Source organism: Ochotona curzoniae, unplaced genomic scaffold, assembly GCF_017591425.1.
Source record: "Ochotona curzoniae isolate NIBS_2020 unplaced genomic scaffold, NIBS_Ocur_1.0 scaffold_4683, whole genome shotgun sequence".
NCBI lineage: Eukaryota > Metazoa > Chordata > Mammalia > Lagomorpha > Ochotonidae > Ochotona > Ochotona curzoniae.
Genome location: NW_024467121.1, coordinates 12,414,818 through 12,429,141, shown reverse-complemented (window position 1 = coordinate 12,429,141; position 14,324 = coordinate 12,414,818). Strand labels below are relative to the sequence as shown.

General features: G+C 40.3%; 2 protein-coding genes across 1 annotated transcript in view; both read left to right on the top strand.

Annotated features, from left to right (window-relative positions):
- Window positions 1–14,324, top strand: part of LOC121148045 (prostaglandin-E(2) 9-reductase-like) — a 296,739-nt gene that overhangs the window by 150,065 nt on the left and 132,350 nt on the right.
- LOC121148055 (prostaglandin-E(2) 9-reductase-like) overlaps window positions 7,050–14,324 on the top strand; it is a 35,416-nt gene continuing 28,141 nt past the window's right edge. The window contains exon 1 of the mRNA XM_040968041.1: window positions 7,050–7,309. The gene's annotated coding sequence lies outside the window, so the exon portion shown is untranslated. The remainder of the gene's footprint in view (window positions 7,310–14,324) is intronic.

Here is a 14,324-nt window from a genome sequence, read left to right as displayed (position 1 = left end):
TTATACCTTAAAGGAAAAGATACTTTATGAAACAAGTAATCAAAAGACAGCTGTGCTCACTACATTACTATCAAATAAAATATAATTTATTTTAAAAACTGTGTCAAATATATGAAATGCACAGAATCTATAGAATAAAGAGGAGGCTCAGTATGGCATTAACTAGAAACATCAATATTCGACTGGTTGCAATAATAACAATAATCAAATAGTAGATTTGTAAGAACATAGAAAAAAGTAAGTATAAATAATTATATGCCAATAATCAAATGATCTAGAACAAGCAATCAAATATCCAGAAACATGCTATTTCAAAGATTGAAATGAAGGAACAATAAACTGGGCGAAACCTCTATCTGGGGAGGACACTGAATCAATGTACAAAAGCCTTCCAACAAAGAAAAGCCCATCATAATTTCACTAATTGAAACTATCAGAAATTCAGAGGAGACTTAATAACAAACATTGACAGAATATCTCACCAAATGGCAAAGGACAAAACTTTTTCAAAGTCATTCTATAAGGCCTGCATTGCCACAATGTCAAAGTCAGATAAACATGAAAAGAAACACAAAAAACAAAACAAACGAACCACAAAACAGGCAAATTGTCCTACTCACTACTGTTCCACATACTACTAAACTTACTAGCAAAACCAAAGATCTAGTGGCAGTCATACCTGACACAAAAACTTTGTAAAACACGAATAAGATGAAGTAAATTCCGCGATGATATTTCACTTAATTCAGAAAAAAAGTATATGAAAAGCTTCAACATTCATTCATGGTCAAATTTTTTAACAACTTAGAAAGAAAAGTGATGTTCCTCAAGATGGTAAAAACAAGCAAAACACCATTAATGTAATCCTCAATGTTGAAAACTAAAAACCATGTTACTATTTCCAATGACAAAGGATAAATATTCACATAATGGCTTCTTGACAACAACATACCAGTTTAAGTTATGAGATAGATCTTGTGGGTGGTGGTACAGAGTTCCCTTATTGCAGACTTGACCACAGTATGAAAAAACAGAAAAGCAAAACTGGAAAGTTTGCTACTTCTGCCTTTCTGGGACCCAGAAATTTTGTGGGAAGAGCTGAAGTGGGAATACCACATTGGGCTGCATTCTGACTAGTGGACAAGAATATTTTCCACCCATCAAGAACTCAGCGATAAAACTACCCAACGTCTTGAAAAGTGTGTCCAAGGGGCCTAGCGCTGTGGCATAGCGGCTAAAGTCCACACCTTGAATGTGCCAGGATCCATATGGGAGCCAATTCTAATCCTGGCAGCCCTGTTTCCCATCCAGCTTCATGCTTGTGGCCTGGGAAAGCGGTCAAGGACAACCCAGAGCCTTGGGATCCTGCACCCACATGGGAGACGAGGAAGAGCTCCCGGCCACTTGAGGAGTGAATCATCGCATAGAATATCTTCTCTGTCTCTTCTCCTCTCTCTATATATATCTGTCTTTGCAATAAAAATAAATAAATCTTAAAAATAAAAGTGTGCCCATGGTTTTAAGAAGCAGTGTCTGATTTCCTAGACCAAACTGTAAGGGAGGTGGTTAGATACATCTTCTGATTTCAGTAATTTTAATTGATGTAGTAAAAAACAAAATTTATGTTAAAAAAGAGATTGAATGCAATTTTATGAGTCAAAAGCATTTCTGCACAAAACTCTTGGTGTCTGTCGAAAGAGGAATGACTAGAGAAATTGTGGTACACCTACTCTGCAGAATGCTACTCTGTCATGAAGAAGAATGAGATTCTACCATTTGCAACAAAATTGTCCCAACTAGAGTCTGTCATGCTCAGTGAAATACACCAATCCCAAAAGCACAACTCTGATATGTTCCCTCTGATATCAGGTGACCTTCATGCAAAGTACAAGATCTACAGATACATAAATAAACAAAGTACGTACATGTATTCATCTAGAGGAACTGTATAATGGAGACCATCCTACCAAGATGTAAAGATAGATTGCAGTATGAGTCTCTATTCATGAATAAAATCGGGACTCCAAATGAAACTATTAAATGTATTTTGACAATAAGATATTGGATTTTCTACCATAATTTATACCTACAATGCCATGATACAGTTAAAGATCAGAATGGTGGACTTGTGACTTCTGTTGACTGGTTATAATACAGATGAGAACACTGGAGGTTGGAGAGGGATTGGAGAGAGTGAAAGTGGAAAACCTTGAGCCTAAGAAACTGTATTATAAACAATAAAGAATTAAAATGAAATTGAAAATAAATAAAATACCCACAAAACAAGCACGCAACAACAACAACAGTAACAACAAACTCTTGAACTGGGTAGTAAATATTTTTTAGTGAAATAGAAGTGCACTCTAATTCACAAGATCCGTATTTGTGGTGATAATATGAAATGTAAGGTGGCAATATATTAATAGTAATAATAATAATAATAATAATAAAAACCTTCATTTCTAGGGTTCAACTACAGACGTGCATGGTGTTAATTTTAGCAAAGGTCCTCAACTCCATTTTCAGTAGAATAAATCAAGCTGTGTCAATTTGATTTTCTTTTTAAAGTAGTTATCTATTTATTTATGAGAAGTTTCTATAGAGAAAAAAATGAATGACAGAGAAGTTTCCCATGCATTTTATATCCAAATATCCACAACCCAGGGTCTGGGTTGAAAAAGGTTGCATTTAATCAAGTTCTTTCATTTGGTGGTGGAAATCCAATCATGTTATGCATCACTTGCTTCCTGTCGGGTAACATATAACACATGTTGGCTTAGTGGACTAAGAGTCAAGTGGCTTCTGTCTGAAAGCAGTGGAACTGTTCTCAAGGAAATGTAAGCTTGATGAATTCCAAAGGAATCCTTTTGAATTTAAATTTTGGGGATGTGAGAATTTTTTCTAAATATATTTGTAAGAAATTATCACACCATAAAATACTTTTCGTTGATAAAACATATTCATGATGTAATCTAAAGCCTTCCTGATTTAATATGCCCCTCATTTCACTGCAGGCCTGATATCCTAGAAGTATGAGAATGGAAAGATCTGTCCTTCATCAAGGATTTTTTGTCCCCTTGTTCAAGTACAAACCATAGGAAGGATAGAAAGGATGGCATTTTTTAAATATAGAAGGGGAATGATAGAATCTGGAGGTGGATAACATGTCCAGGGCAATGTGATCATCTTTATTTAGAAATAAAGATAATTCTTACATGGAGGAATACTCCATTTTTCTTTTCAAGGTATCTATACACAAATAGTGTTAAATAATGACTGGAGAAAAGCAGATTTGTTGTGATAACATTTTATTTATGCAGCAAAGGATTTATAACCTATGTGCAGGCTACTTACATGGACTTCAACATATTATACCATCTAGTAATACAGTCTGTATCTAAAAGATAAAGCTTAGTACAGGCATAAATTAAAACAATTCTGAATTGAAAATGAAAGAGCAAAGGTATTAATGTCTGATAAATACAAGCTGGTACATCAACAGATTCAGATTTCAGAAATTCATTTGTGGAAGCACAAATGGCAAAAAAGATGTAAGGACACAAAGGGAGGATTGCAACTTTGAAAAAAGGGCAGATTTAAACATTTGGGGTTTTTTTTGTTTGTTTGGTTTTAGCATGTATATATGGAGAGAGAGAAAGAGAGAGAGAGAAAGAGAGTTTCTGCTCTTTATATGGGTAATGACACTGTTGGTATAGGCACTGGTACAAAATACGATATTTTGTTGTTTAAATATATGGAGAAGTTTCATTGGAAGTCTGCTAATTTTGTTCCATAGCAGAGATGCATTGTATCAAGTTTCTTTGATTCCTGTTTCCTGGGTTTGCTTTACATCCTCTATTTGTAAAATTACAAGTGTGTGCTTATTTTTATTATTAATTTTTAAATTTTGGATGGAGGTTGGTCTTGTATCAGAGCAAACATGTATTTGTCCTTTTGGAAATGGCTCATTTTCACTGAGAACAATGATCTCCAATGTGACCCATATTGCAGGAAGCCATGTAGTTGGGTCAAATGGCATTGGGTATGTGATGAGCACTGCTCCTCGGTTAGCGAGGCTGTGAGGACTTTCTGGCTGCATGGCAAGGCCTGGCAGAATATCTCTGGTCACCTCATTGCTCACCCCATTTTATGGACTCTCGATCAACTCTCTGATATTTCTAAAAGTCTCCTGAGGGTGTTGTTGTTCTTTTTCTGCACATGTGAAATGATTCCTGTAACTGGTATAACACCTCGAACTGATCAATCATGTTATGGGAGCAGCGTCTTTAGCAACTTACGGTAATGCCACTCAGCTAAAAGCATACAATAGTACATTGAGCTCACAATGTCCTGAAGCATCCTGTTATGTGCCCACCTTTGTCCTGGAGTTTGCTTAAGAAATGGCTTGATAATATCTTGGAACAGATGGCAATCATTGAGGTACAAAAAGTTTGTTTACCATGTGCCTCAGACTTACACAACACATGATATGACGCATTTTGGTTTCTCACATAGAGAACAGAAAGTATATAGGGCATCTTCTAAAAGGAGAAGGCAACTTTTCTGAGTTGTCCATTATGAGCATTGGGCCATAATGGTCAATGCCTCCTGTGCCTCTCCTTCTTTCTTCTTATCTCACCAAACCATGCATCCTTTGTAAGTTCTGGAGTCAGCCAGAGCTGATACCATATGATCGCAAACAGTAAAATTTCATTTTTTTAAATAGCTGATTAGTATTCCATAGAGTAGACATATGTTTTTATCCATTCCTCCTCCAATTGACATTTAGGTTGTTTCCGTGTTTTTGTGATTTTTGATTGTATTTCAATGAATACAGGGGTACAGGTTGTATTCTCATGTGGATGTATCAGTTCTTTTACATATATTCCGAGGAATAAGATTGTTGGGTCATATGGTAGGTGAATTTTCAGTTGCCTGGGTATTCTGCATAGCAACTTTCCCAGTGGCTACATCAGTTTACATTACCACAGCAATGCAGTAGGTTAGCTTTCTTCCCACATTCTCACCAGCAGGTGTGGATAGTTTTCTGTATGTAAGCCATTCTCACTGGGGTTAAGGGGAACCTAAATGTTGTTTTCATTTGAATTTTCTTTATTGTTAGGGAGCTTTAGCAGTTTTTCATATGTCTCTTAGCCATTTAAATTTGTTCATTTCAAAATGTCTACAAATTTGCTTCACCCATTTAACTAGTTTGTTTTGCTGTCATTGTGTTTCTGCAGTTCCTTGTATATCCTAGATATTATCTGTTGTGTAATGTGCAAAGATTTTCTCCCAATCTGTTGGTTGCATTTTTACTTCTTGATTTTTTCCTTTGCTGTACAGAAGCTTCATAGTTTGATTTAGGCCCGTTTGTTTATTTTGGTCTTCTATGACTGTGTTTTTTATGGTTTTTCAAGGAAGTTTTTACCTACCCGCATATCTTGTCAAGTATTTCCTATGTTTTCTTCCAAAACTTGGATGGTTTCTCAGTGTAGGTTTAGAGCCTTCATCCTTTTATTTTGATTTTAGTGAATGACGAAAGGTGAGGGTCTTCTTCTTACTTCTGCATGCAATTGTTCAATGGTCCCAACAGCACTTATTGTAGAAATCTACTTCTTCCTCTGGTTTGCTTTCTGTTCTCTTGTGAAATATTAGGCTGCTCTTCATATGGACTCAATTAGGTTGTTTCCATTTTCCATTTACCTTCCTCTCTTTTTATGCATCGGTGCTAGCTTTTTTTTTATATCCATCCTGGCTCCTGACTTGAATTAGCTCATCTTAGACCACTGCTGCCTTTTGAGAAGTGGATCACCAGTGGAAAGATTCCTCTCTTTGTCTCTACTTCTCTTTTTGTATATTTGCCATCTAAATAAATAAATAAATTTTAATAAAATGAAAGGTCCCTTGAGATTGTTCTCTCACATATTATATTATTTGTGTTGAAGAATGTTCCATGTGATATTCATAGTGCATATTCAGTAGTATTGGATGTAACCTTTTGTAGATGTCCATGAGGTCCAGTTGACCTAGAATAAAGTTGAACTCTGCTGTTTCATTTTCTTTTTGATGATCTTTCTCTGTCTAAAAGTGGGGTCATTGAATCTTTTGCTATTATTGCACTGAATCTTGTATTTCCTTTAGATAAAATTGGTTTGTGTATTTGGTTGTTCTAATAATTGGTGTTTGTGTGCTTTCAAATCTTCTTTCTGCTGAGTTGCACATTTTGTCATTATCATTGCCTCTTAATTTTTTAAAACTATTTTACATTTATTTCATTTACATTTATTTCATTTATTTTTGTTTTTATTAGAAAGTCAGATTTACAGAGAGAAGGGAGACACAGAAAAGATCTTGTGTCTGCTGGTTCACTCCCCAAGTGACTGCAAGGCTAGAGCCGAGCAAAACTAAAGCCAGAAGGCTGCAACTTCTGGGTCTCCTACACGGGTGTCGGGTCCCAAGTCAATGTTTTGTGTCCTGGCTACTCCACTTCTGATCTAGTTCTCTGTTTATGACCTAGAAAAACCACAGAAGACAACTCCATTCCTTGTAACCCTGTACCCACTTGGGAGACATGGAAGAGGTTCCTGGCTTCAGATTAGCTCATATCTAGACGTTCAGCTATTTAGGGAGTGAACCAGCGGATGGAAGAGTATGCCTTTTCTCCTTGACACTGTCTCACTCTTTTAAAACTTCCCTTCCAAATAAAATCTATCTGATGTCTGTCATGAGTGTTCTATGTGAACCAAAGCAAAATACACTTTGATTTACAGTATAATCTTTCTGAATGTTGGTTCTAGATGAGTTAAGTGGAAAACAGAGGACTTTTTTGGGGGGCATAAATGCTCTGTTTTTCTTACCCTTTTGCTTTCTTATTACTCAATAATATTTTAAGGCTGTAGAAATCACTAAACTTGCAATTGAGCAATTTTCAGTTACTGACTGTTCCCAGAAAAAAACCAAGTGTGGTGTCATGATGTTTACACAGAGATGATTAATTTGGTTAGCTGTTTTGCTTAGGACACACTCAGGTCAAAAGTCCTATTTCAAACTGCAGTTGGTATGGATGACACGAAGGTGTGGAGAGAACAGCTCCCCTGTTGGTAAGGCCGTGAGGAGACTCCAGCTATGTGACAAGCCCTGGCGGATGTCTCTCCGACCACTTCAATGCAGTTTCACCCCCATTTTTGCATGGACACTCAATCACCCCACCAAGAATTCTGTAATCTGTTGAGGCATTGTTGTCTGCCCCTGTGAGACGGCTTTTGCAACTGATGTGAGCTTGGGAGTTAATGGTATTGATGATGTCTTGGTGAGTGGGCCTTTCGCTACACACAGGAGTACAATAAGCCCATATGATTTCTGGACACGTTAGTTTGTGCCTACCAATTGCCCTTGAATCTTGCCCAGATGTGAAGTATGCCTTCTGGGAAATGGCTTGTTAAGAATCTTACAAACTAATGGAAGTGATGGGAGTATGTGTTGAAACTGCTACGGCAAAAAATATAGTAACTGTGACCCTAAAGGTCAGCTTGTCCTTGCAACTCTTTGGAGCACAGAAAATGCTGCTGTTTTAGCTGCTTTTATAATTTTTTGACTAGAAGAATTATAGGGTGATTTTGTTAATATCATAGAAATATATTTTTGATTATTATTTGTTTATGAGGTTGTAGGTCCTGCTTTTGTAGGGGGATTTGATATTTGAAACGTTTGTCTTGGATCTTTTTTTTTTTCTCTTTTGATGTATGTCTCCCATTAAGTGATAGATAAATTGTGGAAATAGAAATATAGTAGGAATGTATTACTAATTAGTAGGTAATCACATGTGACTTGGCATTGGAGTCCTTGCTGTCACCTAATGGCTACTACTAAAGAATGAATAATGGATTGCTTTGAAGAAACTGATTATAGTGACTTGTAGAATTATCTTAAAGAGCACCTGGTTGAAAATGAAATAAAATTAATTAAACATCTGTTCATGCCAACTTAGTTCTGAAGTTAAAGATAGTAAAATCAAACATTTGTGCAGAAGTTTGTGATGTGTGTAAGTAAGCAAAAAGGACAGCTTCTTGAGCTGTTACAAGAGGGCACCAAGTGACAGCGTTTGTGTCTTTTCTTTTCGCTGACTCCACACACCCTTTTCGAGCTCTGAGCTCGGCTGGAGCTGGCCTCCGGGACTTCTCTGAATATCCCATATAAAATTATTCCTCCTTACCCCATTCTCAACACTAAATTTTTAATTTTTTAAATCATTGTTAAGAATTATTAAATGATTAGTAAGGATGGAAGGAGGATTGCCCCCTACCCCCGAAACCAATTCTCTGGAGCAGGAGCAGGAAAATGAAAAGAAAAGAAGTGAAACTGAATAAACTGTAGTCTGCTGTCTGCTGTCTGTGACTGTGAGACCTGGGATCTGACGCTCCCAGGGGTGTGAATCCAGACTTTGTGGAACTTTGCATTCCAGAGTTGGGAGGGATTGGAGTTAGACAGATGCATGAAAAGAAATTCTTGGAGATAAAGGAACAGGTAAGTTCCCTCCCTTCCTTCCTAGGAAATTGATTGAGAAAAATGAGAAGGCTGCACCTGCATTTCCTGGGGAAGTTGTCTTGCATAAAACTCCAGTTCAGATTCTTATTGCTAATAAACCTAAATATGTCTGCCTGAGGGAGCTAAGAAAAGGTAGGAGGAAGCCTCACACCAGAGCAGGGAGCAGGAGAGGAGAATAGAGCTGGGGGAGGTGGGGGTGTGCAAGTTAGGAGAGGACGGTTAAAGATGGATGTCAAATATGAAATAGATAATGAGACAGTACCAGTGTGCTGGTTTGCAACCTAAATGTCCACAACAACTGGGCTGGACCAGGGAGTTAGGTGGAATGCCACATGTATCCCACATGGGACCAGGTGCCCCAAGTATTTTGTCCATCTTTAACTGCTTTATTGACTGAAGTAATATTTTCTCCCTTTAACTGTGCAAGATTCAGTGAAAGCTTTGTGGCAAAAATGAGCCTGAATTTTTTCAAGATTTATACATTTTTATTGGAAACTCACATTTACAGAGAGAGAAGGAGAGACAGAGAGAAAGAGCTTCTGTCTGCAGGTATGCTTCCAAGATGTGCATAATGGCTGGCTGGAGCTGAGACAATCTGAGGTCAGGGGTCATGAGTTTTTCCTGGGTCACCAAAGAAGGTGTAGGGTCCCAAGACCAATCTATACTACTTTCCCAGGCCTCAGACAGGCAACTGGAGGGAAGAGGAACAGCTGGGATACAAACCAACACCAATGTGGGACCCTGGTATGTGCAAGACGAAGACGTTAGCCACTAAGCTACAGAGCTGGGCATGAGCCTGAAAAATTGATGGCATGATCTTGCTGTTCAACTTTGGGGCAGCTTTACAGTATGTGCCATAAGTATTAGACTTGAGATGCATAGATTTTTCATGTATACTAATCTTACCCCTGAAAACATTGCCTGAAAAGAAGCTACAATGTCATTATAGAGGAAAATATTAACAGCATATCTTAATTGCTTATACAATTGTTGTATGTTGAGTTCATGGAAATTGAGACATGTAATTCTCTGCAATGAGTCTCTACATTGGATAATTCAATAGAATGAAAGGGATTTTCTGCTGTACTGTTATCCTTGGACTACTAACTTGTGAGACAAAAGACTACATACCTTAAATTTGAAGTTCCTGTATCCTTTTATGTAAGACATAGAAAATTTTCTCATGTTTGAAACATGTATTTATTTATTTGACATGCAGTATTATGGAGAGAAAAAAAGATACAAAGAGAGAAAGATATCTTCCATATGCTGGTTTATTTCCCAAATGGTGTTGGGATGGCCAAAGCCTTAAGCCAGGGAATTTATCTGAGTCTCCTGCATAATTGGTGGCCTTCCAGCTACTGAGACCCTCTTCTGCTACATTGTAGGATCATTAACAGTCAGTTGAATTGGAAGTGAATCACTAGGGACTTGAACTGGAACCCGTTTTGAGTGCCAGTCTTGCAAGACACTGCTTATCCTATTGTGCCAAAACACTGGCCATAAAAATTCTAATTTTGAAGACTTGTGGCAGCAGCTGGTTACTTTGTAGGGCAAAGTGGAATGGAGTGGTTGAGATTTATTTATTTACTTATAATTTCATTGGAAGGGTTGATCAGATTTATAGAGAAACAGCATGAAAGATCTTCCATTCAATGAGTCACTCTACAGAAGTCTACAATAACTGAAGATGAAGTGGTCTGAAGTCAGTGGCCAGGAGAGTCCTCTGGGCCTCCCAAGTGGGTTCAAGGTTTGAAGACTTTGGGCCATCCTCCCCTGCTTTACCAGGCCATAAACATGAAGCTGAATGGGGAGTAGAGAAGCCAGGACACGAATTGATGCCTGTATGAAATTCCAGTGTTTGCAAGGTGAGGATTTATTCATTGAGCCATCACACAGGTCCAGGAACGGAGTTGTTTTAGATTAGCAGTGATTACTCAGTCTTGGTAAATTTGTGAGTGCCCCCACACTGGCTGGTGTCAAGAATAGAATTTAGGGCGGAAGAGAAGATGGCCGACGTAGGAGGAAGGCTGTGAGGGAGTCTCCAGTGAAAGAGGGATAGAAAGTCACAGAAGCAGCAAAGAGGAACAGCAGGGAATCGCAGGGAGAGGTCCGTGAGGCTCCCTGGGACAGTGTGGAGCCAAAAAGATCCACACAACTCGGAAGAACAGCGAGAACGGAGCAGGGCAAAGGTAGAGAAACCGACATCCCACTCCAGACCTGCTGAGTCACTTTTGAAAACGGCCTGACGGGAGACGCGGACAGCCCGGAGGCGGGGAGATCGGGCGGATCGTCGCCGGCGGGAGGCCTTCGGCAGCGGTGGAGGCAGACTGCAGCGGCCGAACGTTTGGTGAGCCGGGGGGTTGACGTGGCAGCCTCCGCATTCCTAGACCCCTGCCGAGGTTTTAGCCTCTGAGAACGCGGGGCAGACGGACTGAAACTGTTGGGTTTGTGCCTTGGGAACTGCGTGCAGTGGTGTTGGTGGCTGAGGGGGCCCCGGGGGGGCGCCTCGGGTGTTCCTACACTGGGGGGGCCAGTGCGTCTCGGTGCGCAGAGGCTGCTGGCGAGGATCTGGAGTCCTCCACATCCTGCCTGGTGGAAGTGAGATAACATCAGGAAGACCCTGGTCGCCACGCCGAGCGGCTGCGCCGAGCGGACTAGGCGGCCCCGCCTGCAGCAGCCGCCTCCACAGCGCAGGTGTCAGGTGTCAGAAGAGCTCTGCCCAGCTTTGGGAAGTGTAGTGCTGTGTGTCCCCGACACGCAGGTACCACTCCCATAGGGTGAACTGCTCACCTCTCGCCTCCCACCCTGCAGTTCTGAGCGTGGGCGACCCACCAGGAGAGCACTGAAAACTCCTGCATCACACTGACACGGTGCGAACCTGCCGTGAAATTATAACAGGGCGCCTGGGCCACTCCTCCGCTAAGGGCCGGTGTGAGAGAGCCACACAGGAACAGGGGCTCTGAACATCCACACACCACGAGTGGTGGATTCACTGCACAAGAGCCACGCCTGGAAAGTGCCTCACCCACAGTCCCGTGTGTGGGAGACGCACCAGGTGGGCTCTGAAAAACCTTGCAGTCCCTGACACGGAGAACGCAAGGAGAAAGCACATAAAACCTTCTAAGTCCTGCGGATTCCCGTGCAGGGGGCACACCCAGAGAGCGCCTCCATCCCTCCACGCCCTGGGGTGTCACACCTGTAGAAGAGGTGCCCAGAGTGTGCCTGGAATCCACTGGGCCCCCAAGGTGGTGCTCTACAGCCCCGGGGCCTGAGAACGCACCAACGGTGCCTTGAAAATTACCACGCTCGACAACACCACGTCTGCAGGCTCCAATCTCTACAGGAAAGCATCTGACAGCCCCTCAACACACGGGTTCATTTGCCCCACCAGAATTCACCAACGCAATGGGAAAAACCACCAGAAAGAGCTGTGCTCCAGATGAAAGAGCCAGCACCCCACCAAACATGGGCCAAAAGCCATTATCAATATCGGCGATGCGAGATGAAGACATGGACGTGTTACCAGCAAAGGAATTGATGAAAATAATGCTAAAATTTCTCAGAGACGTGGACACAAAGCTGGAAGACTACCAGAACCGCATAATCACCGAAATACAACAAATCAAAACCAAACTGGATGCCCAAGAGAATAAAATTGAAAGCCTCATCAACAGAATAAATGCGGCAGAGGAAAGGATCTCTGAAACAGAAGACACACAAAATGAAAGTGCCCAGCGAATTAAACAGCTGGAGACAAACCTCAGCAAAACTAATAAAATGATGCAAGAGATGAAGGATTACCTTAGAAAACTGAATATTCGGATCATCGGCCTCCCTGAGGGAGTAGAAAGAGAATCTGGGATGCAAGCAGTGCTTGATGAAATTATACAGGAAAACTTCCAAAACACTTGGAACACGAATCCACCCCACATACAGGATGGACAGAGAACTCCCAACAGACATGACCCAAAGAGATCTTCACCCAGACACACGGTGCTCAGGTTCTACTCCAATGAAGACAAAGAAGGAATCCTGAGACAAGTACGAAGTAGAGAAAAGATCACATACAGGGGAAAACCCATCAGAATCACTGCTGACTTCTCCGAAGAGACCCTACAAGCAAGGAGAGAATGGACAAAGATCTTCCAAGTCCTGAAACAAAACAACTGTCAACCAAAAATAATCTACCCAGCAAAGATCTCATTTGTATATGAGAACGAAATCAGATACTTCAATAGCAAAGAAAAACTAGAAGAATATGTCTACACAAAACCAGCTCTGCAAAGTCTCCTTAGAAATGCGCTAGTCCCGGACAAAAAGGAGGCAAATCACAAACAAAGATGGCAAATAAGAAGGTCTCCAAACTAAAAGCTGCACAAACAAGACAACTACATAGGCAACAACACACACACAACACAATCACATGGCAAGGCAAAATTGCAAACTCTCAATTTTAACTCTCAACACAAATGGTCTAAATTCACCAATCAAAAGACAGAGATTAATAGAATGGATCATCAAACAAGACCCAACCATCTGTTGCCTACAAGAAACGCATCTAACCAGAAAGGATGCAAAGAAACTGAAAGTGAAGGGATGGAAAAAGATATTTCACGCTAATGGACAAGGAAAAAAAGCTGGGGTAGCTATCCTAGTTTCAGACGAGATAGATTTCATTCTAACTAACATCAAAAGAGACAGGGAAGGCCATTTTATACTGGTGAAGGGAATGATCCATCAAGAAGCAATCACCATCATTAATGTTTATGCACCGAATCTTAATGCACCTACTTACGTAAAGCAATTACTTACAGACTTAAGGGAAGACATAGACACCCGGACAATTCTTGTGGGCGATCTCAACACACCTCTAACAACAATGGACCGGTCTACGAAACAAAAACTCAACAAAGAAACAACAGAGCTCACACAAACAATAGAACAACTGGACTTAGTAGACATATATAGAACTTTTTATCCTAAGGCTACAGACTATACATTCTTCTCAGCGGTACATGGCACCTTCTCCAGAATCGACCACATGATAGGACATAAAGCGAATCTAAACAACTTCCAAAACATTAGTATCATACCATGTACCCTCTCAGACCACCATGGGATGAAACTGGAAATCAACAACTCAAAACTCCCCAGGAAGTATAGGCACTCTTGGAAATTGAACAATATGCTATTAAACGAACATTGGGTCAGAGAAGAAATTAAAGATGAGATCAAAAAATTTATGGAAACCAATGAAAACTCTGATACAACATTCCAAAACTTGTGGGACACCGCCAAAGCAGTGCTACGAGGTAGATTCATCGCAATCGGAGCCCATGTCAAGGCCCAAGAAAGACGCCAAATACAGGAACTAACCTCACACCTCCAGGATCTGGAAAAACAGCAGCAGAAGAGTCCCACGCACAATAGGAAACAAGAAATCATCAAAACAAGGGAGGAGATAAACCAAATAGAAATCAAAAAAAACTATACATAAAATCAACAAATCAAAAAGTTGGTTTTTTGAGAAAATAAACAAAATAGACACTCCACTGGCCCAATTGACCAAAAAAAAACAAGAGAAAGTGAGAATCAATAGCATTAAAGATGAAAAAGGCAACATAACAACAGACATTGCAATCATTAAGAAAATAATTAGAAATTACTACAAAGAACTGTACTCCCACAAATTTGAGGACCACCAAGAAATAGAAAAGTTCTTGGACTCCCACCACTTACCAAAACTCAGTCCGGAGGCAACTGCAGAATTAAATAAA